Consider the following 22,633-nt stretch of genomic DNA (forward strand, 5'->3'; position numbering starts at 1 on the left):
ACAAAGGACTAATACGGAGATACGAGGGACCATTCCAAGTACTTGCCAAGATGGGAAAAGTGTCTTATCGCTTAGACTTGCCAAGTACACTTAAGATTCATCCGGTCTTCCATGTAAGTATGCTCAAGCCATATCATGCCGACAAGGAAGACCCAAGCCGAGGGTATTCGCATCGAACACCTCCCGTAGTAACCAAGTCTTATGACAAAGAGGTGGAAACGGTGCTCACAAGCAGGACGGTCCGCAAGAGAGGAGTCCCACCGCGTACCGAGTATTTAATCAAGTGGAAAGGACTACCAGAGTCCGAGGCAACATGGGAACTAGCTGAAGACTTGTGGCAGTTCAAAGAACATCTCAAAGTGTACGAGGCGACGAGGACGACGCCAGAATAGGTGGGGGAGAATGTCACGAAATTGGGCCTTTTCCCACACTTTGGGCTATTTTGGCTATGTTGGGCCACATTTGGTCTTGGAGGTTGATAGAATAGTGTAGATTATTCTAGAACACTCAAGACTTGTACATATTCTAGAAGCATTCTAGAGTCTTCCATGTTAGGTAGGAAATAATGGAGAATTCTAGAGAATCTCTCCCTACCGTAGGATCAAATCAATCTCCACCATCTATTGAGGAGGTGGGATGCTATAAATAGGTGTAGAATCCTCATTTTTAAATCATCCAAGAGTTGTAAGCATTCAAGCATTCAACAAGCTTTCTCTCTAAGTTCTTTCCTTTCTTCTTTGTTTCCTTGCCAATCCTTTCTCTAGCACGAGTTCGAGTGAGGCTGACTTAGCTATCGTGAGGGGCGAAAAGGAGCTAAGGCCGCACGAGGCTTATTGAGTGATTAAGTCCGTGACAGTTGGTATCAGAGCCGGTAAAGGCGTCAATATCGTGCACGTGTATTGTAGGAATGGCCGGAAATTCGAACGAGTCGACTGTTGCTGAGGAACGTGGAAGAGAAGCTGCACCCACCAACAAGAATAAGAAGAGGGACCAAAGTAAGGCCCGCGAGAGCACTTCCGTGGAACCGATGGTGGCAGAGTTTGGCGAGAAGCTGGAAAGGGTCCAGCACGACTTCAAGACGTTGGAGGACCATGTCTTGGAGCAAGTTGACACACTCAAAGGAAATGCCGAAGAGATCAACAACGAGGTGGAAGCTCGGTTCATACAGCTAGAGGATATGATCCAAGCCGTCCGTGAAAGCATCGAGGGGATGCGGAAGGACTTGACGCTCTGCAAGAGAGCCGCCGTTAGCGGGGGTGCTAACCATGTCTCCACCTCATGGGTCGAGTACCCCAAGCCGCAAGGGTTCAACGGGGCAAGGGACGCCAAGGAAGTCGAAAACTACCTATGGCGGATGGAGCAATACTTTGAGGGAATCGGCCTTAACGACGAGGCTGCCAAGGTAAAGACAGCTGCCTTATATCTTTCCGATACTGCTATGTTATGGTGGCGTAGGAAACATGCCGACATTGAGCGAGGAGCTTGTCGGGTAGATACGTGGGATGAGTTCAAGAAAGAACTCAAGAAGCACTTCTATCCCGAGAATGTGGTCTACGAGGCTCGCAAGAAATTGCGGGAGTTAAAGCAACAGGGTATTATGCGGGACTATGTGAAAGAATTCACAACCATTATGCTTCAAAATCCCAATATGTCCGAAGAAGATCTCTTGTTCTACTTCATTGACGGACTACAAGGATGGGCCAAGCAAGAGATGCACCGTCGGGACATTAAAACGGTTGATGAGGCCATTGCCATCGCCGAGTCACTCGTCGACTTCCAACCCTACTCCCACACCAATACAACGAAAAATAAAGATAAGTATCCAGCCAAAGGTGGGGGAGAACGGCGGGAGAATTACCAAGGCAACCGAGACCGAGATCACCGAATGCCACAAACTAAAGAGGGAGATCGTGATCGACGTCCGGGCCGAAGGGACTATGAAGAGAAGAAAAAGGCCTTCGTTCCCAAAGGAGGATGCTTTTTGTGTAAATGACCGCATCCGATAAGTAGCTGTACCAAACTTGGTTCATTGTCTGCCATCGTCGATCGTCAAGACACAGAGTCTCAAGCCGAGATGGGGTCACTCCAAGTTCTAAACGCCTTGAAGGCCAAGCCATTGACACCAACATCGAGTAATGGGCTCATGTATGTAGAAGCGGTGATCAACGAGAAGCCGACAAGAGCCATGGTGGACACGGGAGCTACCCACAATTTCGTGTCTAAAGACGAAGCCAACCGTTTGGGCCTAAAGTACACTGGGAGCACATGAGTGCTCAAGACGATAAACACACAAGCTGTACCACTCCATGGCGTGGCACGAGGGGTCGAGCTACGCTTAGGCACTTGGAAGGGCCAAGTGAACTTTTCTGTCATTCCCATGGATGACTTTAAGGTCGTTTTGGGGTTAGACTTTCTCCGACAGGTAACCGTTATCTCTATGCCTTCCTTTAGTTCTGTTTGCATCTTGGAGAAAGGGTCTCCTTGCATGATCCCCACGGTCGAGGCACCGAAAGAGCAAGGTCGAGATGCCACACAACTCTCGGCCATACAACTTGGTAAAGGCATCAAGAAAGGGGACATTACTTACTTGGCCATGCTAAAGGAAGATGACGAGATCGAGGAAACGGATGACCTACCATTGATCATTCGTGAAGTCCTAGAGGAGAACAAGGACGTGATGCCGCCCGAGTTACCAAATAAACTTCCCCCAAGGCGTGAGGTGGATCACAAAATCGAGTTGGAACCCGGTGCAAAGCCGCCAGCCTTGGCCCCCTACCGAATGGCCCCACCCGAACTTGAGGAACTTCGAAGGCAACTCAAGGAGCTAGTAGATATGGGTCATTGCGTATGTGCGTCGATTACCGGGCACTTAACAAGGTAACCATTAAAAATCGCTACCTGATCCCTTTGATTACCGATTTATTTGATAGACTTGGAGGAGCCAAGGTTTACACGAAGATGGACTTGCAAAAAGGCTACTACCAAGTTCGAATAGCAAAAGGCGACGAGCCAAAGACTGCATGCATCACCCGATACGGATCGTACGAGTGGTTGGTCATGCCCTTTGGTCTAACCAATGCACCGGCGACGTTTTACACGCTCATGAACAAGCTCTTCCAACCGTACTTGGACCAGTTCATGGTGGTGTACTTGGACGATATCGTGGTATACAGTAATTCCATCGGAGAACATGTAGACCACTTGAGGATTGTGTTCAAGATACTTCGAGAAAATGAGCTGTACGTCAAGAAGGAAAAGTGCACGTTTGCCACCGAGGAGGTACACTTCCTTGGATATGTAATCGACCACGGGAAGCTATTAATGGACAGGAACAAAATCAAGGCCATAACCGAGTGGGAGCCGCAGACCAAGGTAAGTGAGATGAGGTCCTTCCTTGGTCTAGTAAATTATTATCGCCGGTTTATACAGGGCTACTCGGCGCGAGCATCACCATTAACGGACCTACTCAAGAAGGGGAAGGCATGGGAGTGGTATGAACAATGTCAAAAGGCCTTTGAGAACCTGAAGGCAGCAGTTAGCCAAGAACCTGTCTTGGCCTTACCCGACTTTACCATGCCGTTCGAGGTGCATACCGATGCATCCAACTTCGCTATCGGGGGAGTATTAATGCAAGAGGGGCATCCGATAGCATTTGAGAGCCGCAAGCTGAATGACACCGAGAGGCGGTACACGGTGCAAGAGAAGGAGATGACAGCCATCATCCATTGCTTGCGGGTATGGAGACATTACTTACTCGGCGCGCACTTCACCATCAAGACCGACAACGTGGCAACGAGTTACTTTCAGACCCAGAAGAAGCTATCACCAAAACAAGCTAGGTGGCAAGACTTCCTAGCCGAGTTCGACTACACGTTGGAATATAAGCCGGGCAAAGCCAACGTTGTAGCCGATGCCTTAAGTCGAAAGGCGGAGTTCACCGTGATCTCTCTAGCCAAGGGAACCATGTTGGAACGCATCAAGGAGGGCCTTGAGCAAGATCCAATAGCAAGAGAATTAGTAAAGCTGGCTAGCGATGGCAAAACCCAACGGTTTTGGGTAGAGGACGGTCTACTCTACACCAAGGGACGACGAATCTATGTTCCAAAGTGGGACAACTTAAGGCGAGATCTTGTCAAAGAGTGTCACGACACCAAGTGGGCTGGTCATCCGGGTCAAAAGCGCACTATGGCATTGCTAGAGACGTCATACTTTTGGCCCCATATGAAGGATAGCGTGGAGCTTTACGTGAAGACTTGTCTTGTGTGCCAACAAGACAAAGTGGAGAACCGACAGCTGGCGGGATTACTGGAACCTTTACCAGTTCCCCAAAGACCTTGGGATGCGATCACCTTGGATTTCATTAGTGCATTACCCAAGTCCGAGGGATACGGTTCGATCATGGTCGTCGTGGACCGATTTTCTAAGTATGGGACTTTCATACCATGCCCCAAGGATTGCACTGCGGAAGAGGCCGCGCGAGTATTCTTCAAGAATGTCGTGAAGCATTGGGGCCTACCAAGGAGCATCATCAGTGATCGAGACCCTCGATTTACCGGACGCCTTTGGACGGAATTATTCAAGCTCCTTGGCACCGAGTTAAATTTCTCCACAAGCTTTCACCCTCAAACTGATGGGCAGACCGAACGGGTGAACTCCTTGTTGGAGTGTTATTTGCGGCACTTTGTGAGTGCTAACCAGCGAGATTGGGCTAAATTGCTAGACGTCGCCCAATTCTCTTATAACTTGCAGCGAAGTGAAGCCACAGGCTGGAGTCCATTCGAGCTTGCGACCGGACAACAACCGCTCACGCCGCACACATTGACAATGCCACTTGACGAGGGTAAGAGTCCCGGGGCCACCAAGATGGCTAAGTCATGGGAGGAGAACGCCGACATCGCCCGCGCATGTCTGGAGAAAGCACGAAAGAAGATGAAGAAATGGGCGGACGAGAAGAGGCGACATCGAGAGTTCTCTGTTGGAGACCTAGTCTTTGTGAAGCTTTTGCCACAACAATTCAAAGCCCTCCGAAGCGTTCACAAAGGACTAATACGGAGATACGAGGGACCATTCCAAGTACTTGCCAAGATGGGAAAAGTGTCTTATCGCTTAGACTTGCCAAGTACACTTAAGATTCATCCGGTCTTCCATGTAAGTATGCTCAAGCCATATCATGCCGACAAGGAAGACCCAAGCCGAGGGTATTTGCATCGAACACCTCCCGTAGTAACCAAGTCTTATGACAAAGAGGTGGAAACGGTGCTCACAAGCAGGACGGTCCGCAAGAGAGGAGTCCAACCGCGTACCGAGTATTTAATCAAGTGGAAAGGACTACCAGAGTCCGAGGCAACATGGGAACTAGCTGAAGACTTGTGGCAGTTCAAAGAACATCTCAAAGTGTACGAGGCGACGAGGACGACGCCAGAATAGGTGGGGGAGAATGTCACGAAATTGGGCCTTTTCCCACACTTTGGGCTATTTTGGCTATGTTGGGCCACATTTGGTCTTGGAGGTTGATAGAATAGTGTAGATTATTCTAGAACACTCAAGACTTGTACATATTCTAGAAGCATTCTAGAGTCTTCCATGTTAGGTAGGAAATAATGGAGAATTCTAGAGAATCTCTCCCTACCGTAGGATCAAATCAATCTCCACCATCTATTGAGGAGGTGGGATGCTATAAATAGGTGTAGAATCCTCATTTTTAAATCATCCAAGAGTTGTAAGCATTCAAGCATTCAACAAGCTTTCTCTCTAAGTTCTTTCCTTTCTTCTTTGTTTCCTTGCCAATCCTTTCTCTAGCACGAGTTCGAGTGAGGCTGACTTAGCTATCGTGAGGGGCGAAAAGGAGCTAAGGCCGCACGAGGCTTATTGAGTGATTAAGTCCGTGACAGTTGGTATCAGAGCCGGTAAAGGCGTCAATATCGTGCACGTGTATTGTAGGAATGGCCGGAAATTCGAACGAGTCGACTGTTGCTGAGGAACGTGGAAGAGAAGCTGCACCCACCAACAAGAATAAGAAGAGGGACCAAAGTAAGGCCCGCGAGAGCACTTCCGTGGAACCGATGGTGGCAGAGTTTGGCGAGAAGCTGGAAAGGGTCCAGCACGACTTCAAGACGTTGGAGGACCATGTCTTGGAGCAAGTTGACACACTCAAAGGAAATGCCGAAGAGATCAACAACGAGGTGGAAGCTCGGTTCATACAGCTAGAGGATATGATCCAAGCCGTCCGTGAAAGCATCGAGGGGATGCGGGAGGACTTGACGCTCTGCAAGAGAGCCGCCGTTAGCGGGGGTGCTAACCATGTCTCCACCTCATGGGTCGAGTACCCCAAGCCGCAAGGGTTCAACGGGGCAAGGGACGCCAAGGAAGTCGAAAACTACCTATGGCGGATGGAGCAATACTTTGAGGGAATCGGCCTTAACGACGAGGCTGCCAAGGTAAAGACAACTGCCTTATATCTTTCCGATACTGCTATGTTATGGTGGCGTAGGAAACATGCCGACATTGAGCGAGGAGCTTGTCGGGTAGATACGTGGGATGAGTTCAAGAAAGAACTCAAGAAGCACTTCTATCCCGAGAATGTGGTCTACGAGGCTCGCAAGAAATTGCGGGAGTTGAAGCAACAGGGTATTATGCGGGACTATGTGAAAGAATTCACAACCATTATGCTTCAAAATCCCAATATGTCCGAAGAAGATCTCTTGTTCTACTTCATTGACGGACTACAAGGATGGGCCAAGCAAGAGATGCACCGTCGGGACATTAAAACGGTTGATGAGGCCATTGCCATCGCCGAGTCACTCGTCGACTTCCAACCCTACTCCCACACCAATACAACGAAAAATAAAGATAAGTATCCAGCCAAAGGTGGGGGAGAACGGCGGGAGAATTACCAAGGCAACCGAGACCGAGATCACCGAATGCCACAAACTAAAGAGGGAGATCGTGATCGACGTCCGGGCTGAAGGGACTATGAAGAGAAGAAAAAGGCCTTCGTTCCCAAAGGAGGATGCTTTTTGTGTAAAGGACCGCATCCGATAAGTAGTTGTACCAAACTTGGTTCATTGTCTGCCATCGTCGATCGTCAAGACACAGAGTCTCAAGCCGAGATGGGGTCACTCCAAGTTCTAAACGCCTTGAAGGCCAAGCCATTGACACCAACATCGAGTAATGGGCTCATGTATGTAGAAGCGGTGATCAACGAGAAGCCGACAAGAGCCATGGTGGACACGGGAGCTACCCACAATTTCGTGTCTAAAGACGAAGCCAACCGTTTGGGCCTAAAGTACACTGGGAGCACATGATGGCTCAAGACGGTAAACACACAAGCTGTACCACTCCATGGCGTGGCACGAGGGGTCGAGCTACGCTTAGGCACTTGGAAGGGCCAAGTGAACTTTTCTGTCATTCCCATGGATGACTTTAAGGTCGTTTTGGGGTTAGACTTTCTCCGACAGGTAACCGTTATCTCTATGCCTTCCTTTAGTTCTGTTTGCATCTTGGAGAAAGGGTCTCCTTGCATGATCCCCACGGTCGAGGCACCGAAAGAGCAAGGTCGAGATGCCACACAACTCTCGGCCATACAACTTGGTAAAGGCATCAAGAAAGGGGACATTACTTACTTGGCCATGCTAAAGGAAGATGACGAGATCGAGGAAACGGATGACCTACCATTGATCATTCGTGAAGTCCTAGAGGAGAACAAGGACGTGATGCCGCCCGAGTTACCAAATAAACTTCCCCCAAGGCGTGAGGTGGATCACAAAATCGAGTTGGAACCCGGTGCAAAGCCGCCAGCCTTGGCCCCCTACCGAATGGCCCCACCCGAACTCGAGGAACTTCGAAGGCAACTCAAGGAGCTAGTAGATATGGGTCATTGCGCATGTGCGTCGATTACCGGGCACTTAACAAGGTAACCATTAAAAATCGCTACCTGATCCCTTTGATTACCGATTTATTTGATAGACTTGGAGGAGCCAAGGTTTACACGAAGATTGACTTGCAAAAAGGCTACTACCAAGTTCGAATAGCAAAAGGCGACGAGTCAAAGACTGCATGCATCACCCGATACGGATCGTACGAGTGGTTGGTCATGCCCTTTGGTCTAACCAATGCACCGGCGACGTTTTGCACGCTCATGAACAAGCTCTTCCAACCGTACTTGGACCAGTTCATGGTGGTGTACTTGGACGATATCGTGGTATACAGTAATTCCATCGGAGAACATGTAGACCACTTGAGGATTGTGTTCAAGATACTTCGAGAAAATGAGCTGTACGTCAAGAAGGAAAAGTGCACGTTTGCCACCGAGGAGGTACACTTCCTTGGATATGTAATCGACCACGGGAAGCTATTAATGGACAGGAACAAAATCAAGGCCATAACCGAGTGGGAGCCGCCGACCAAGGTAAGTGAGATGAGGTCCTTCCTTGGTCTAGTAAATTATTATCGCCGGTTTATACAGGGCTACTCGGCGCGAGCATCACCATTAACGGACCTACTTAAGAAGGGGAATGCATGGGAGTGGTATGAACAATGTCAAAAGGCCTTTGAGAACCTGAAGGCAGCAGTTAGCCAAGAACCTGTCTTGGCCTTACCCGACTTTACCATGCCGTTCGAGGTGCATACCGATGCATCCAACTTCGCTATCGGGGGAGTATTAATGCAAGAGGGGCATCCGATAGCATTTGAGAGCCGCAAGCTGAATGACACCGAGAGGCGGTACACGGTGCAAGAGAAGGAGATGACAGCCATCATCCATTGCTTGCGGGTATGGAGACATTACTTACTCGGCGCGCACTTCACCATCAAGACCGACAACGTGGCAACGAGTTACTTTCAGACCCAGAAGAAGCTATCACCAAAACAAGCTAGGTGGCAAGACTTCCTAGCCGAGTTCGACTACACGTTGGAATATAAGCCGGGCAAAGCCAACGTTGTAGCCGATGCCTTAAGTCGAAAGGCGGAGTTCACCGTGATCTCTCTAGCCAAGGGAACCGTGTTGGAACGCATCAAGGAGGGCCTTGAGCAAGATCCAATAGCAAGAGAATTAGTAAAGCTGGCTAGCGATGGCAAAACCCAACGGTTTTGGGTAGAGGACGGTCTACTCTACACCAAGGGACGACGAATCTATGTTCCAAAGTGGGACAACTTAAGGCGAGATCTTGTCAAAGAGTGTCACGACACCAAGTGGGCTGGTCATCCGGGTCAAAAGCGCACTATGGCATTGCTAGAGACGGCATACTTTTGGCCCCATATGAAGGATAGCGTGGAGCTTTACGTGAAGACTTGTCTTGTGTGCCAACAAGACAAAGTGGAGAACCGACAGCCGGCGGGATTACTGGAACCTTTACCAGTTCCCCAAAGACCTTGGGATGCGATCACCTTGGATTTCATTAGTGCATTACCCAAGTCCGAGGGATACGGTTCGATCATGGTCGTCGTGGACCGATTTTCTAAGTATGGGACTTTCATACCATGCCCCAAGGATTGCACTGCGGAAGAGGCCGCGCGAGTATTCTTCAAGAATGTCGTGAAGCATTGGGGCCTACCAAGGAGCATCATCAGTGATCGAGACCCTCGATTTACCGGACGCCTTTGGACGGAATTATTCAAGCTCCTTGGCACCGAGTTAAATTTCTCCACAAGCTTTCACCCTCAAACTGATGGGCAGACCGAACGGGTGAACTCCTTGTTGGAGTGTTATTTGCGGCACTTTGTGAGTGCTAACCAGCGAGATTGGGCTAAATTGCTAGACGTCGCCCAATTCTCTTATAACTTGCAGCGAAGTGAAGCCACAGGCTGGAGTCCATTCGAGCTTGCGACCGGACAACAACCGCTCACGCCGCACACATTGACAATGCCACTTGACGAGGGTAAGAGTCCCGGGGCCACCAAGATGGCTAAGTCATGGGAGGAGAACGCCGACATCGCCCGCGCATGTCTGGAGAAAGCACGAAAGAAGATGAAGAAATGGGCGGACGAGAAGAGGCGACATCGAGAGTTCTCTGTTGGAGACCTAGTCTTTGTGAAGCTTTTTCCACAACAATTCAAAGCCCTCCGAAGCGTTCACAAAGGACTAATACGGAGATACGAGGGACTATTCCAAGTACTTGCCAAGATGGGAAAAGTGTCTTATCGCTTAGACTTGCCAAGTACACTTAAGATTCATCCGGTCTTCCATGTAAGTATGCTCAAGCCATATCATGCCGACAAGGAAGACCCAAGCCGAGGGTATTCGCATCGAACACCTCCCGTAGTAACCAAGTCTTATGACAAAGAGGTGGAAACGGTGCTCACAAGCAGGACGGTCCGCAAGAGAGGAGTCCCACCGCGTACCGAGTATTTAATCAAGTGGAAAGGACTACCAGAGTCCGAGGCAACATGGGAACTAGCTGAAGACTTGTGGCAGTTCAAAGAACATCTCAAAGTGTACGAGGCGACGAGGACGACGCCAGAATAGGTGGGGGAGAATGTCACGAAATTGGGCCTTTTCCCACACTTTGGGCTATTTTGGCTATGTTGGGCCACATTTGGTCTTGGAGGTTGATAGAATAGTGTAGATTATTCTAGAACACTCAAGACTTGTACATATTCTAGAAGCATTCTAGAGTCTTCCATGTTAGGTAGGAAATAATGGAGAATTCTAGAGAATCTCTCCCTACCGTAGGATCAAATCAATCTCCACCGTCCATTGAGGAGGTGGGATGCTATAAATAGGTGTAGAATCCTCATTTGTAAATCATCCAAGAGTTGTAAGAATTCAAGCATTCAACAAGCTTTCTCTCTAAGTTCTTTCCTTTCTTCTTTGTTTCCTTGCCAATCCTTTCTCTAGCACGAGTTCGAGTGAGGCTGACTTAGCTATCGTGAGGGGCGAAAAGGAGCTAAGGCCGCATGAGGCTTATTGAGCGATTAAGTCCGTGACATTGTGTTGTCTTGAGTCCAATATCCTTCGCTGTGAAGTTGAAATTGAAAAGTTTTTTGTTGACAATCAGCCGCCCCTTCGTCGTGAAGTTGAGCTTGTGTTGTCTTGGGTCCAATATCCTTCACTTTGAAGTTGAAATTAGCTCTGAAATTGGGTAGCCCTTCGTCGTGAAGTTAATCCCCAAATGGCACGATATCCTCCGTCGTGGAGTTGAAATTGCGGATGGCCCCTTCGTCGTGAAGTTAAGCCTTGACTTGAAAATTCTTCACCGTGAAGTTGAAATCCAAGTATTGTATGTTCCGGGTGGACACGATTCCTTTCACCGTGAAGTTGAAACTGTGGATGACCCCTTTATTGTGAGGTTTAGCTTTAAGCTAGATATCCTTCGTCGTGAAGTTGAAATCTACTCTCGAACAAATTGTGTTGTTTCGAGTCCAATCTCTTTCGCTGCGAAGTTAAAATTGACTCTAAAAGCTGTAAAAAATTATGTGTGCTAAAAATGATAAATGTGATGCTCCTAAGTATATCTAAGATGCATACAACATGAATGAGTTATCTTGGATTGGAGTCCCATGTTTTGTCTGCCAATCCGATCCATGCAATCGATCGTGCCCCATTTGCTTCTCGAGCTTTGGCTTTACCGACCTTTCATATTTGAGACTATCCTATTTGAAAATGTTTTTCTCATTTTTCTTGATTTAGGAGGGAAAATGATAAAAAATTATGTAAAATATTGTTCGCAATTGAATCAAATTGTAAATATGAGCTCAAAGTATATCAAATGAATCAATAGCTCTTTTTAATGCTTTCAGAGTTATAGCTCTTTGACAAATGTTCAAATGGATGAGTTGACTTCATTTCTAAGGTTTTGGTAACCCAAAATGTCATTTTTTGAAATATCGCAACATGCTTTTTCTTTGGTATGGCATTTTAATTGGGTGCAGACAAAATGACGCAACTAGCATGATCAATTACTAGACCGTTTATTTCAGTCCTCTGAAATCTTCCATTTGTTCAAGTTTTGTAAGCTCCTCTAACAAAGGTAGTGTAGAAATATCGTCTAAAAATGAAATTATTGAGTGCTCGTGTGAAATTGACTATAACAAGTGTTCCTTAACTCCCTTAGTCCATTTTACCGAAACTTTTTGCTTAGATAAATTTGATTTAATTTGTTGTTATCTGGCTAGCTGAATCCATAAAGCCGGGGCGTTTAACCAATTGCTTTAGAGGGATAACTTAACATTATAATCAATTTTATCAAGTTAACTGAAGGGTTCATCTCATCACACAGTCTTTGACCGGACAATAACAGTGGAGCAAACACCGAATTGCCAAGTGTTCGAGCAATGTCATGGTCTGAACGTAATCTACTCATAAGCCCATGGCTTTCAAGTTTCCTCTATAACCAATTGCCTTAGCAGAATAGCTCAGTTTTACGGATTTAATTTCTTAAGATTGTCAAGAAGAACCTGTTATAGTTTAGGTGTTGTTGAAAGTCAATAATTTTATCTTTAGAGTTTAATTTTCAAGCAACTGACCTAAACTAGATTCACTTACTCGACTATTCCATCTGTAAAGATAATGATCATCATTGAATGTCTTAAACAAAAAGTATAGTAATTGTCATATGCAAATGATGCCCCATGTTGTCCGTACCTTATGAAAGGAAAAGGTTACACTGGTTGATTGCAAGAGCAGGGTACGATGTTTGAGGGTATATTCTTGGTAAGGTCAAAGTCCTTGTTTTAAATCATGTTACTTCGTCAAAGATCTGTAACTTTGAACCATTTACAGAGTTTCTCAATTCAAATGATATTCAAAGAATTGCAAGTTTGCAAATGTGATTCATTGATCATCATCTTTAAAGTAACATAAATTTATTAAAAAGTCCTTACAAAAACTTGAAAAAAATGAAAAAAAAATCAAACAGAATGCCTTAAATGATGAAATGATCTCCCTCAGTTGGATGCCCCCAAGTTGTTGAAGTGGATCCAGTTCTGGTTACGCATCTTCTGCACGACTCTCTTGAATGCGTAAAAATTCTCAATTGTGTGCCTTGAGACACCACCGTGATATTCACAATGAGCATTCTCGTCATACCACTTGGGATATGGGGGACTTCATGGGTTCCACCGGGTATAGTGACACTACATGGGTGTCAAACAAATGTTGGTAAAGCTCCTTATATGTCATAGGATCGAAATGTTCTCATTTTTTATGAGACATGTGAATGTAATAAAAAAGAGAAAAGTAATGTGAAATATGCAGGAATGCATGATGCATGCAATGTCCGAGACATTGATCCAAAAAATGTGTACGTTATTAGAAATAATCCTTATTGGGGACAGAAGTGTTTTATCTTTTAAGAGAAAAATATCCTGACAGCTTCTGACATGTTGACTAGTCTTCTATATTCGTCTTTCACCGGTTGAATAACATGTCAAACCGCTCTGGCTTCTTTGGATGAACCGTGCAAATCCTGAGTTGCTTTTTGTACTAGCCCAAGAAGTCTCGAATGACTGCATCTCTGGCATTTATCTTTTGTTGAATCTATTCCCAACGAATACATCATTGGAGCCCTCAATTGATAGGGATTATGTGAAGTTCATTTGTCTATTTCTTGAATTCGTCAGTAATGGTCTCCAATTTCAGTTATCGTTTTACCATTATTGTCTTTGAAGGGACTCCCAAGATCAGTAATCTTCATCTTGCCCCTACAACCTCTGCCAATCAGATCTTTAAAGATAGACTTTCATTGTGCTTGATGCATACCCGATTTATTCTGAGTCCTTTATAATATGCAACATAGTGATATACTCTTCAATTGTGGGCACCACGTCTTCTGGATTGAATGTGACACATAGTCGCCTTGTAGACTGTCCTCTTCATTTTCATCTCTTTTATTACAACTCCTTTGTCCATTAATGCAATTATTCATGTTTAACAAACACGCTTTTGGTGGATCAACACCTCTTTTAAATGATGCAAGTGATGAAAATAAAATGAAAGAGAACAAAAAATAAAAATTAGTGAGGTAAATCAAAACAATAAAAATGAAAAATCCTACCCCACATGATATCTACCCCACATGTTTTAATTCCTACTCGGACATGATCTCTATCCCGCATGTTAATTTCAAACAAATCCTAACCGCATATTTGTCTAGTTCACATGCTTTGAACAGAAAGTAAAGGAGGAAATAAAATCCAAATAGCCTAGGGTTTGAAATGAGGTTTTGGGGTGGGCTCTAATTCCATGTACTCTCACGGTTTAGGTTCTAAAATGGTACCCGAATTCTTCTTGTTGGTGCCCCATTGGGCTTGCCAGACCCTTAGTCCTAAGCCCATTATAAGCTTATGTGGACTAAGTTAAACTCGAGATGATACATTCCCTTATGCCCATACGGAGAATAATTCACACGAAGACATAAGGTATATGAATCCCGAAGGTTACTTGTTAGGCCCATACGGAGAATAAATTCCCACGAAGGCGTCGCTTTCACCCCCACTTAAAAGGGTTTGGAGCTCGGGTATAGAGCATGAGATGAAAATTTTAAAAATCTGAAATCATTAAAAACCGTTAGTACAACTATTTATTTGAAAAATAATCAAAGATAAATAATCTGAATCGAATAAATAAATTTAAATTTACTATTTTCGCATAAAAAAGACAACCGAAAATTAATATTGGCCTGACTCACTTACCTATCCCCAGTGGAGTCGCCAAGCTGTCACGACCGTCTTTCGGTTGGACCCGAAATTGGGCTTCGACTTAGGAAAATGGATTGGGAGTCGCCACCGACCATTTTAAAAATATTTAGGTGGGCCGGGCACCATCTTACCTAATATGCATTGTACCAGAAACATGTCGGGTTCGGGAGTCGGTTACAGTCAAGGAAGGGTTAGCACCCTTGAACCGCCCTTTCAGTACCAATCAATTTTTCGGTTGTCTTTAAATATTTAAAACGTTCGATTTAAATTAATTACCTTTGATCATTTAAAAAAAATTTCCCTAAAAAGTCAAAAAATAATATTTTAAAAATAATAAAATAAACAAAATAAAAAAAACCTGCGAAAAGACAAAAATATTAGTGAAAATAGAATAAAAAAATTAGATCAAATCATAAAAATAAATTAGGGGTTAGATTGAATTCAGGGTAAAGTTTATAGACTAAAACTTAAAATCTATAAACATAAGTGGCTTTGGGTGTAATTTACCCAGAAAAATCCATAAAACCCCATCTCTGCATTTCATTTGCGCGTGTTTTAATGGCCATTTTTCTTCTTTCTTTACACGCAGCTGTGCTCTTCCTCTTCCTCTATTCTTTCGGGTAATCTCCCAGCTATTAAAGACTACTTGTTTCCGAGAAGGCTATGGAGCTTGATAACTAGCTCATCTCCTTCGGTAAAATTGTCGCGTTTGAAGTCGGGTCTTAAGTAGTTGATCCAGCGGAGCCTGCAACTTTTGCCGCAGCGAAGGAGGCCGACGGCTTTTGGGATTGGAACGCCAACAACCTTCACCGTGGGATCGGATGTAAGCGATGAGACGGTTGTCTTCTTCCTTGGTCCATGCACCTTTGTTGGGGTGAGCTTCATCACAGCAGGGAGACCTTTCCATTTGTAAATGGGGAATTAAAAGGAGTGGGTGGCCTTGCTTTTTTTGAAGAAGTAATGAATGCTTTGACTTCTCTGCAAGTTGAATCCTAAATGCACGAAGCACATCCTCTATATCCATAACTTGTTTGCCTGAATCTCGATACATTTGTTCTCGCTCCTGAAGGGCCTCTTCCACCCTCTGAACTGCTGCTCTTTCGCTCTCAACTACAGCTCGAGCATGTGCTCTTTCTTTATCAACAAGTTTTTTAGCATCTTCCGAAGCCATTCGGGATTCCCCCCCCCCCACTTCAATGAAGGATATGGTATTTATAGGTGGTTCCAGGGTTGTGATTTGGCGGTGTGTTCATTGGCTAGCCGAGAATTGTGGAGTATGGTGTTGGGGATTAAGTGGGGTTTTTAGTGGATTAGATGGTTAATGGGTTGAACATAGGGCCTAAAAAAATAATATAATAAAATGTTTTTTATACCCGGACAAAAACGAGTGTCTACACTCCCAAAATAAATTTTCATTAAACAAATCACATCATAAAATTTTCAAATTAGATGAAATGAAATTCAAATCACAATTGTTTTTTTATTCTTGCAAAAATAGAGAACATTTTGGAAAGGCAAGCAAAATTTCAAAGGTAGGGTAGGCGTTAAATGAGAACACTAAAAATAATTTGGAACAGCATGTTCTTAATCAACTTTTTTATTGCATAGGAATTGTATTTGATTAATTATTATAGAGCTTTGTAATATAAGGAAAGACATAAGCCGATATAGGTAAAATTGGCCCGACCTTGTTTCACGTGAACTTCCCGTCCATCACGCCCATCGTTTAGACTTTAAAGAAGAAAACTGCCATGAAACTACAATGGAGATATCAAAAGGGTCCCCTATCAAGCAAATCATACCAAGGTTCCCTTACCTTTTTTCTTTTTTAGTTTATTTACATTTTCATTTAAATCTTTCTAAAAAATAATGTATCGTTTTGTGCGTAAATAAAGTCATATATTTGATACATTTATGAGAAAATTTGAGAAATGAGATAATTTAAAAGATTCTTTTAAATTGATGGCGTGATTAGAAACTACGGTCTTACACGATCACTCATACTACGTCTGTCCAGAACTGCTCTTACCATTTGATTTTACATCGGTTCTCAAGCATTTGTAATTTTTACTAATTATGCGTTTATTTGTGTAATTATAGTCTAATTTTGGATTTGCATGTATTCGAGATGGACACAATTGGCACACGCTTGCCAAAAAAATAAAACAAAGTTTTTAGCAATGCAAAGTAAATGTAATAACAACTATTCAAGCACATACTCTTTGCATGCATGTATACACCATGATTAAATGGGTTTAGATTGGGACATTTTAATAACAACCTTATTATCAGTCATGTGTGCCTATCTACAGCCTTTTCTACATCACGTCTTTAGTATAAGTATATAAATTGAATTTCAGTAGAATTAATGTATTGTCAATTATTAATCTTAATTTACTAGAGCAATTATAATCTGGAAGTCTATCCGTGGCAACAACTATCTATCTTGGAAGCACCGCTTGTTTTCTTGCTCTTTTCCTTATGAGAAAAGAAAATAAACTGATTCAACCATCAACAAGTAGTGTTTTTATAAACTAGTTCATTTTTTTTAGTTCGTGGGTCTCTCCTACTTTGATTAGTAACATAGAAAAAGAAAATGATTTTGTTCATTTTAGCATATAAGATAATAAAGATTTTTTTTATTCATTACTATTTTTCTGAAATTGTCGGAAGTTTTGAGAATTCAAGAAAACGTCACTACAAGGTGAACTGTTTATCATTATGATAGATGTTAAATGGTCAAGAATCTTTACAACATATACTACTTTATAATCATCATGGATTAATAAAAAAAATTAAGATTATAAGCAAATTAGGAATGGCATAAAAGTAACAGTTACTGCATGGTTAAGGGCTAATATATATTTAATACTTCAATTTAGCTTCGAAGTTCAATTATGTACCTAAGCTTCTTTCGATCCAGTTTGGTACCTAAATATTTTTTGTCTAATTAAGTATAACTTGATTTCTTGATTCAAATCAGTGGGGATTAAGCACTAATCCAACAAAGACTAGTAGTCTAATTAGTAGCTAAAAAGGGGTTTGGTATAAAATTAATGATTCATTTCTGCTCAAATAAATCACTAAAAAATTCACCATAATTTGGCAATAGATTTAGCAATACATTAATGATTCTTTAATCTAAATAACTCAGTCTAAATTTAGTCTAATCTCGGTTTTGATGCATAATATTAATATGGGATTGATTTATAAAATATTATTTTTATAAATTTATGACTGAATTAATATATGATCAATTTATGATATAAATTTAATAAAAAGTTATGTTATATAAATAATATTTTTTTAGTTCAAATTTAAAGTTCTATCACAATATATTTTTTGTTAATAAGACGATAAACACGTTCATAATACTTCGTAGTAAATTAGGGTTAAATCCATTGCTTAGTCCTACATCTTGTTTTAAACCATCAATGAGTTGAATTTGCCGGCACCGGAGACCGGAAACAAGAAATCCGGCGTCAATCTTGGGCCTGCCGGCCTATTTATATCTTTGTTATTGCCTGTATGCGAGTCACCAATGTGGATAAATTCGTATACAAAATTTTATTATCGTGTCCGTGTTACAAGGTACCACTATATTGTTAATCCGGTTTTTCCTTCCGGTTAACAGGGTGGTTTTCCTCTATATATACTCAGCTTTACTCGAATCTTTCCACCAAAATAAACAAAGAAAGCTACAGGGCAAACGAAAATGGCACCCATGGGAGACAATGTTGCCGTTCTAAACATGAACCTCGAGAAGCTTCTTAGCATGAAAGATGGCAAAGGCGAAGGCAGCTATGCCAATAATTCCTAAGCTCAGGATTTTATTTTTTATTTTTTTACATTTTCCCAATTTTTTATATGATTACAGCAACGTATGAAATTTATTTATTTATGTTTCGACTTATCCATGCAGGCTTTACATGCTCGTTCAATGCTTCACCTTCTTGAACAAGCTCCGTATAAGCTCCCCGGAGGTGCCCTTCGTGGTCGTCGATTTGGGGTGTTCCTGCGGCAGAAACACCATCTACATCGTCAACGTGATCATCAAGAACATGGTGAAGAGGTACGAATCTCGGGGTACGAGCCGCCGGAATTCTCCGCGTTTTTCTCCGATCTTCCTAGCAATGATTTCAACACCCTTTTCCAACAGCTACTCCCGTTGGCAAATAACGGAGCTAGTAGCAAGGAATAGTGCTAGCATCAAACGGACACCGATCTTATTTCGCTGCCGATGTCACTGGATCGTTTTACCGACGCCTTTTTCGGCTAGATCCATCGATGTCTTCCATTCGGCGTTTTCGTTGCACTGGCTATCACAGGTTAGTGAAACTTGAAACTTTGTTCCCGAGGATGATTTCTAAGGTGAAAATAACAGGAGAAAAAACATAATGTTTGTGTCATTACATTTTATGGTCAATAAAAATACAAAAGTTTATGTGCTTTAACCATCCCATTTTTACCGGCATTTAGTAGGTCAAAAGTGAGTGCACAAATGATAATGCTAACTATATATAAATATATATTAGAAACACGAAAAGAATTGGAACCCTAATTTCTTCCAAATGTATTAAATAAATGTAAAACATATTATTTCAAAATTAATATTACACTGTGTACGTACAAACATATATATATATATTCAAGGTTTCGTGACCTTTTATGTGCAAACATTTGTTGTTGGAGTATCTAACATGGGGTCCCCTTTCACCCAGATGCCTGAAGCTGTTATGGACAAAAGATCGCCGGCATACAACAAATGGAGTGTGTTCATCCACGGCGCAAGCGAGAGCACAACTACCGCATACAAGAGGCAGTTCCAGACAGACCTGGCGGAGTTCCTGTCTTCCTGAGGGCAGGATCCATAGAGATGAAGAGTGATGGGTCCATGTTCCCTGTCTGCTTGGGCCGAACTTCAGTGGACCCCACCGACCAAAGTGGGGCCGCCCTCCTCTTTGGGACCCACTTTCAGTATGCTTGGGATGATCTTGTCCAAGGGGATGATCTTGTCCAAGAGGTACATACATCACCCCTTACCCTCTTTAATTAATGATAAATCACTAATCACCCCCATGTTTACTTAAAGCTCTTCATGTTTACATGCGGCTTATGTACCAACAGTGCTCTCCAATTCTACATATGTCATAACCCACACCATCAGATTATTTATATCACACCCATTTCATAATTCAGGGTTAAGAATGATGTTAGAATTGTAATTATTTCTTAAACATGTATAATTAGATTAAGTTGTGGTTTGACATTGACTGAGTTATAGAACAAAAAAGTAGTGATAATTCTTCCTCTTGTCTGTTTCTGCAATTTGGCAGACCAAAAAGCGAAGGAAACACCATGCAAAAGAGGGGATGATTAGGTGTCTTGGGGTTTATGATGGATTGTCACTGATCAATTCATGATTAACTTACTCCAATGTCAGCCGTTGGATGGTCTTGGTTAAGAGACTAGCCCTCACTTTGCCATGTCGGCAGCTATATGACAACTGCAGGCAATGGTTCATTCACCATATATTTCCTTAAATCAACTGTTCTATTCAAGATGCCACATAGATTATCATAATAATATAATAATAATTTCATATATTTCCAAATCATATTTTATATTTTTATTTATATATCGATAATTTAAGATTTAGATTTAAAAATTTTGTATTTGCAACTATGTACGTGTTAAAGCAGGGTCTTATAAGTGTAGAAAAGCGTGACAATTTCAACATCCCGGTATATGCTCCGAGCCTACTTCAAGGAAGTGGTTGAAGCTGATGGTTCATTCACCATAAACAAGCTTGAGATATTCAAAGGAGGCAGCCCTCTGGTTGTTAGCCGGCCCGATGATGCATCGGTGGTAGGTCGAGCACTAGCCAACAGTTGCCGGAGTGTTTCCGGAGTACTTGTCGATGCTCACATCGGGACAAGCTCAGTGAGCTGTTTTTACGGGTTGCCAGCCGAGCCACAAGTCATGCTAAGGAGCTACTAGAGCAGTTGCAGTTCTTTCACATAGTGGCATCACTTTCTCTTGCTTAATGTAAAAAAGGGAAAAGTCTAAAAACGAGGAGAAAAGAAAAAATGTTAATTAGTGAAATGTTAATATTTCATGTTTTATATATATATATATATAAATGTTGAATTCCATTACCCAAAAGTAAGCAGGAAACTGCTACACCCAAACAAAAACAACTCAAAACACCCCACTCTTTACAAACACAGCAGAGGGGTGAAGCACCTGCTACACCCAACACAAAAACACCCCACCCCTTACAATCACAACAGAGGGAAAGTACTCAAAAATTCCTGCAACACATCAAGAGAAAAAACAAACAAAACCGCAATAGATTACAATAAAATGTTCCAGGCAGTGCACAACCGAGTATTTAATAGCCTGCCCTATCAATGCATTTCCTACTGAATTGAATGCCGACAACCTCCTTAATCAACGCCAAGATGTCATCCGCAGAGCGAGTCTCTCCTTTAAAAATTCTATAATTACGCTCAGAGCACACAAATACAAGCTACCTTCAAAATGCAAGATATCAGCGACCTACCCTTAAGGAAAGTAACAGCCCAAAGCAGCTCCTGATCTAAGTCATAATTGCCCGAGAAATATTACTCAATCTCATAACACCCCCACACCTCCGTCGAGAATGGACAGAAATGTTAATTTTAAAAACGGATGTTGATTCAAATGGTAAGTAGCTTGATATCGCTTAAGCAAGTCTTGAGTTCAAGTCATTGTTTACATAGAAAACCTCCACTGGAATACTCACCGACCATAGCCAGGTGTACACCCGTATCGATCTAGATTAATCAATGCGGAGCCTTGAGAATCGGAAGGACAAAAAAAAATATAATTTTGGATCTGTTCTTATATGTTGAAGGGTGCAAAATTGTGGCAAGTTGAGATTAAAAGCCATTTTAATGAGGAGGATCCTTAAGTCTAGAGAATATTTCATGTTTCTTTTAACCCAAACTACATAAAAAAAACTAAAATTTATTATGTTTCTGTAATATAATTGAAAATATAATATATATTCCATTAAATTTTGAACTTTTAACTTGTTAATCATTTATGAAGAATAATATCATGAACCAAATGAATGTTGTTAGAAAAACAAATCATATATATTAAAATATATTTTAGGTTATTTAATTATGTGTTTGATAATAAATGAGTATTTTTTTCTATAAAAAATAAGCATGCCACTGCATAAAAATATTATTACAAACACATCACAATATCATTAAAATCGAAGTGGATGTCTAATATGGCTTGGTTAATAACATTTAATCTAAAATTTTATAAATTTTCATATATAAAAATTATTACAAACGTATCACTATGTAATTTTTAAAATTTCAATCAATTTGTCTTTCTTTTATTATTATCAAATCAAATGAGTTCTTTAGATTAAAACAATAGTTAAATAGTTGCATTCTATCCAAAAACAAGTTGATTTTAAATTATTATTATACGTAAAATGAAAGTAATTTAATATTTCTAGAAGAACAAACACTAAAATAATGTACTTTTTAAATACGAAAGGTTAATTTGTTGAATTATTTTAAATTAGGACCATATTAATATATTGTATATGTTTTAAGGACTAAAATTATTATAATACAATATCACGTCACTATTCCTTCTACTATTTTAACATTTAGTGATTTGATTGTAAGAATATTTTAATTGAGTAATATATTTATAACTTTTTAAAAAATAGTATGCTTATTATCAAACACATAATTAAATAACATGAACCATATTTTACCCTAAATTATTTTTAAGATATCTTCAACTTTGCCTATGTGAAAACATAGATTGAGGGTGGAAAATTGTTTGGCTTTTTTTTTTTTACCAAAAAACTTGTGAAATATGCTATTGAATTTGGTTAAATTGACTTCACATCCCCACCTCTTGGTAATCTTACATTTTGGGGGTGGGGGTTCAATGGTAGTTATTTCGGATGAAATCTTATTAC

General features: G+C 41.9%; 1 pseudogene; it reads left to right on the plus strand.

Moving 5' to 3' along the window:
• Positions 1-18,349: 18,349 nt before the first annotated feature.
• LOC120198546 lies at positions 18,350-20,690 on the plus strand (annotated as a pseudogene).
• Positions 20,691-22,633: the final 1,943 nt, after the last annotated feature.

Source organism: Hibiscus syriacus, unplaced genomic scaffold (assembly GCF_006381635.1).
Source record: "Hibiscus syriacus cultivar Baekdansim isolate YM2019G1 unplaced genomic scaffold, ASM638163v2 tig00117056_pilon, whole genome shotgun sequence".
Lineage (NCBI taxonomy): Eukaryota > Viridiplantae > Streptophyta > Magnoliopsida > Malvales > Malvaceae > Hibiscus > Hibiscus syriacus.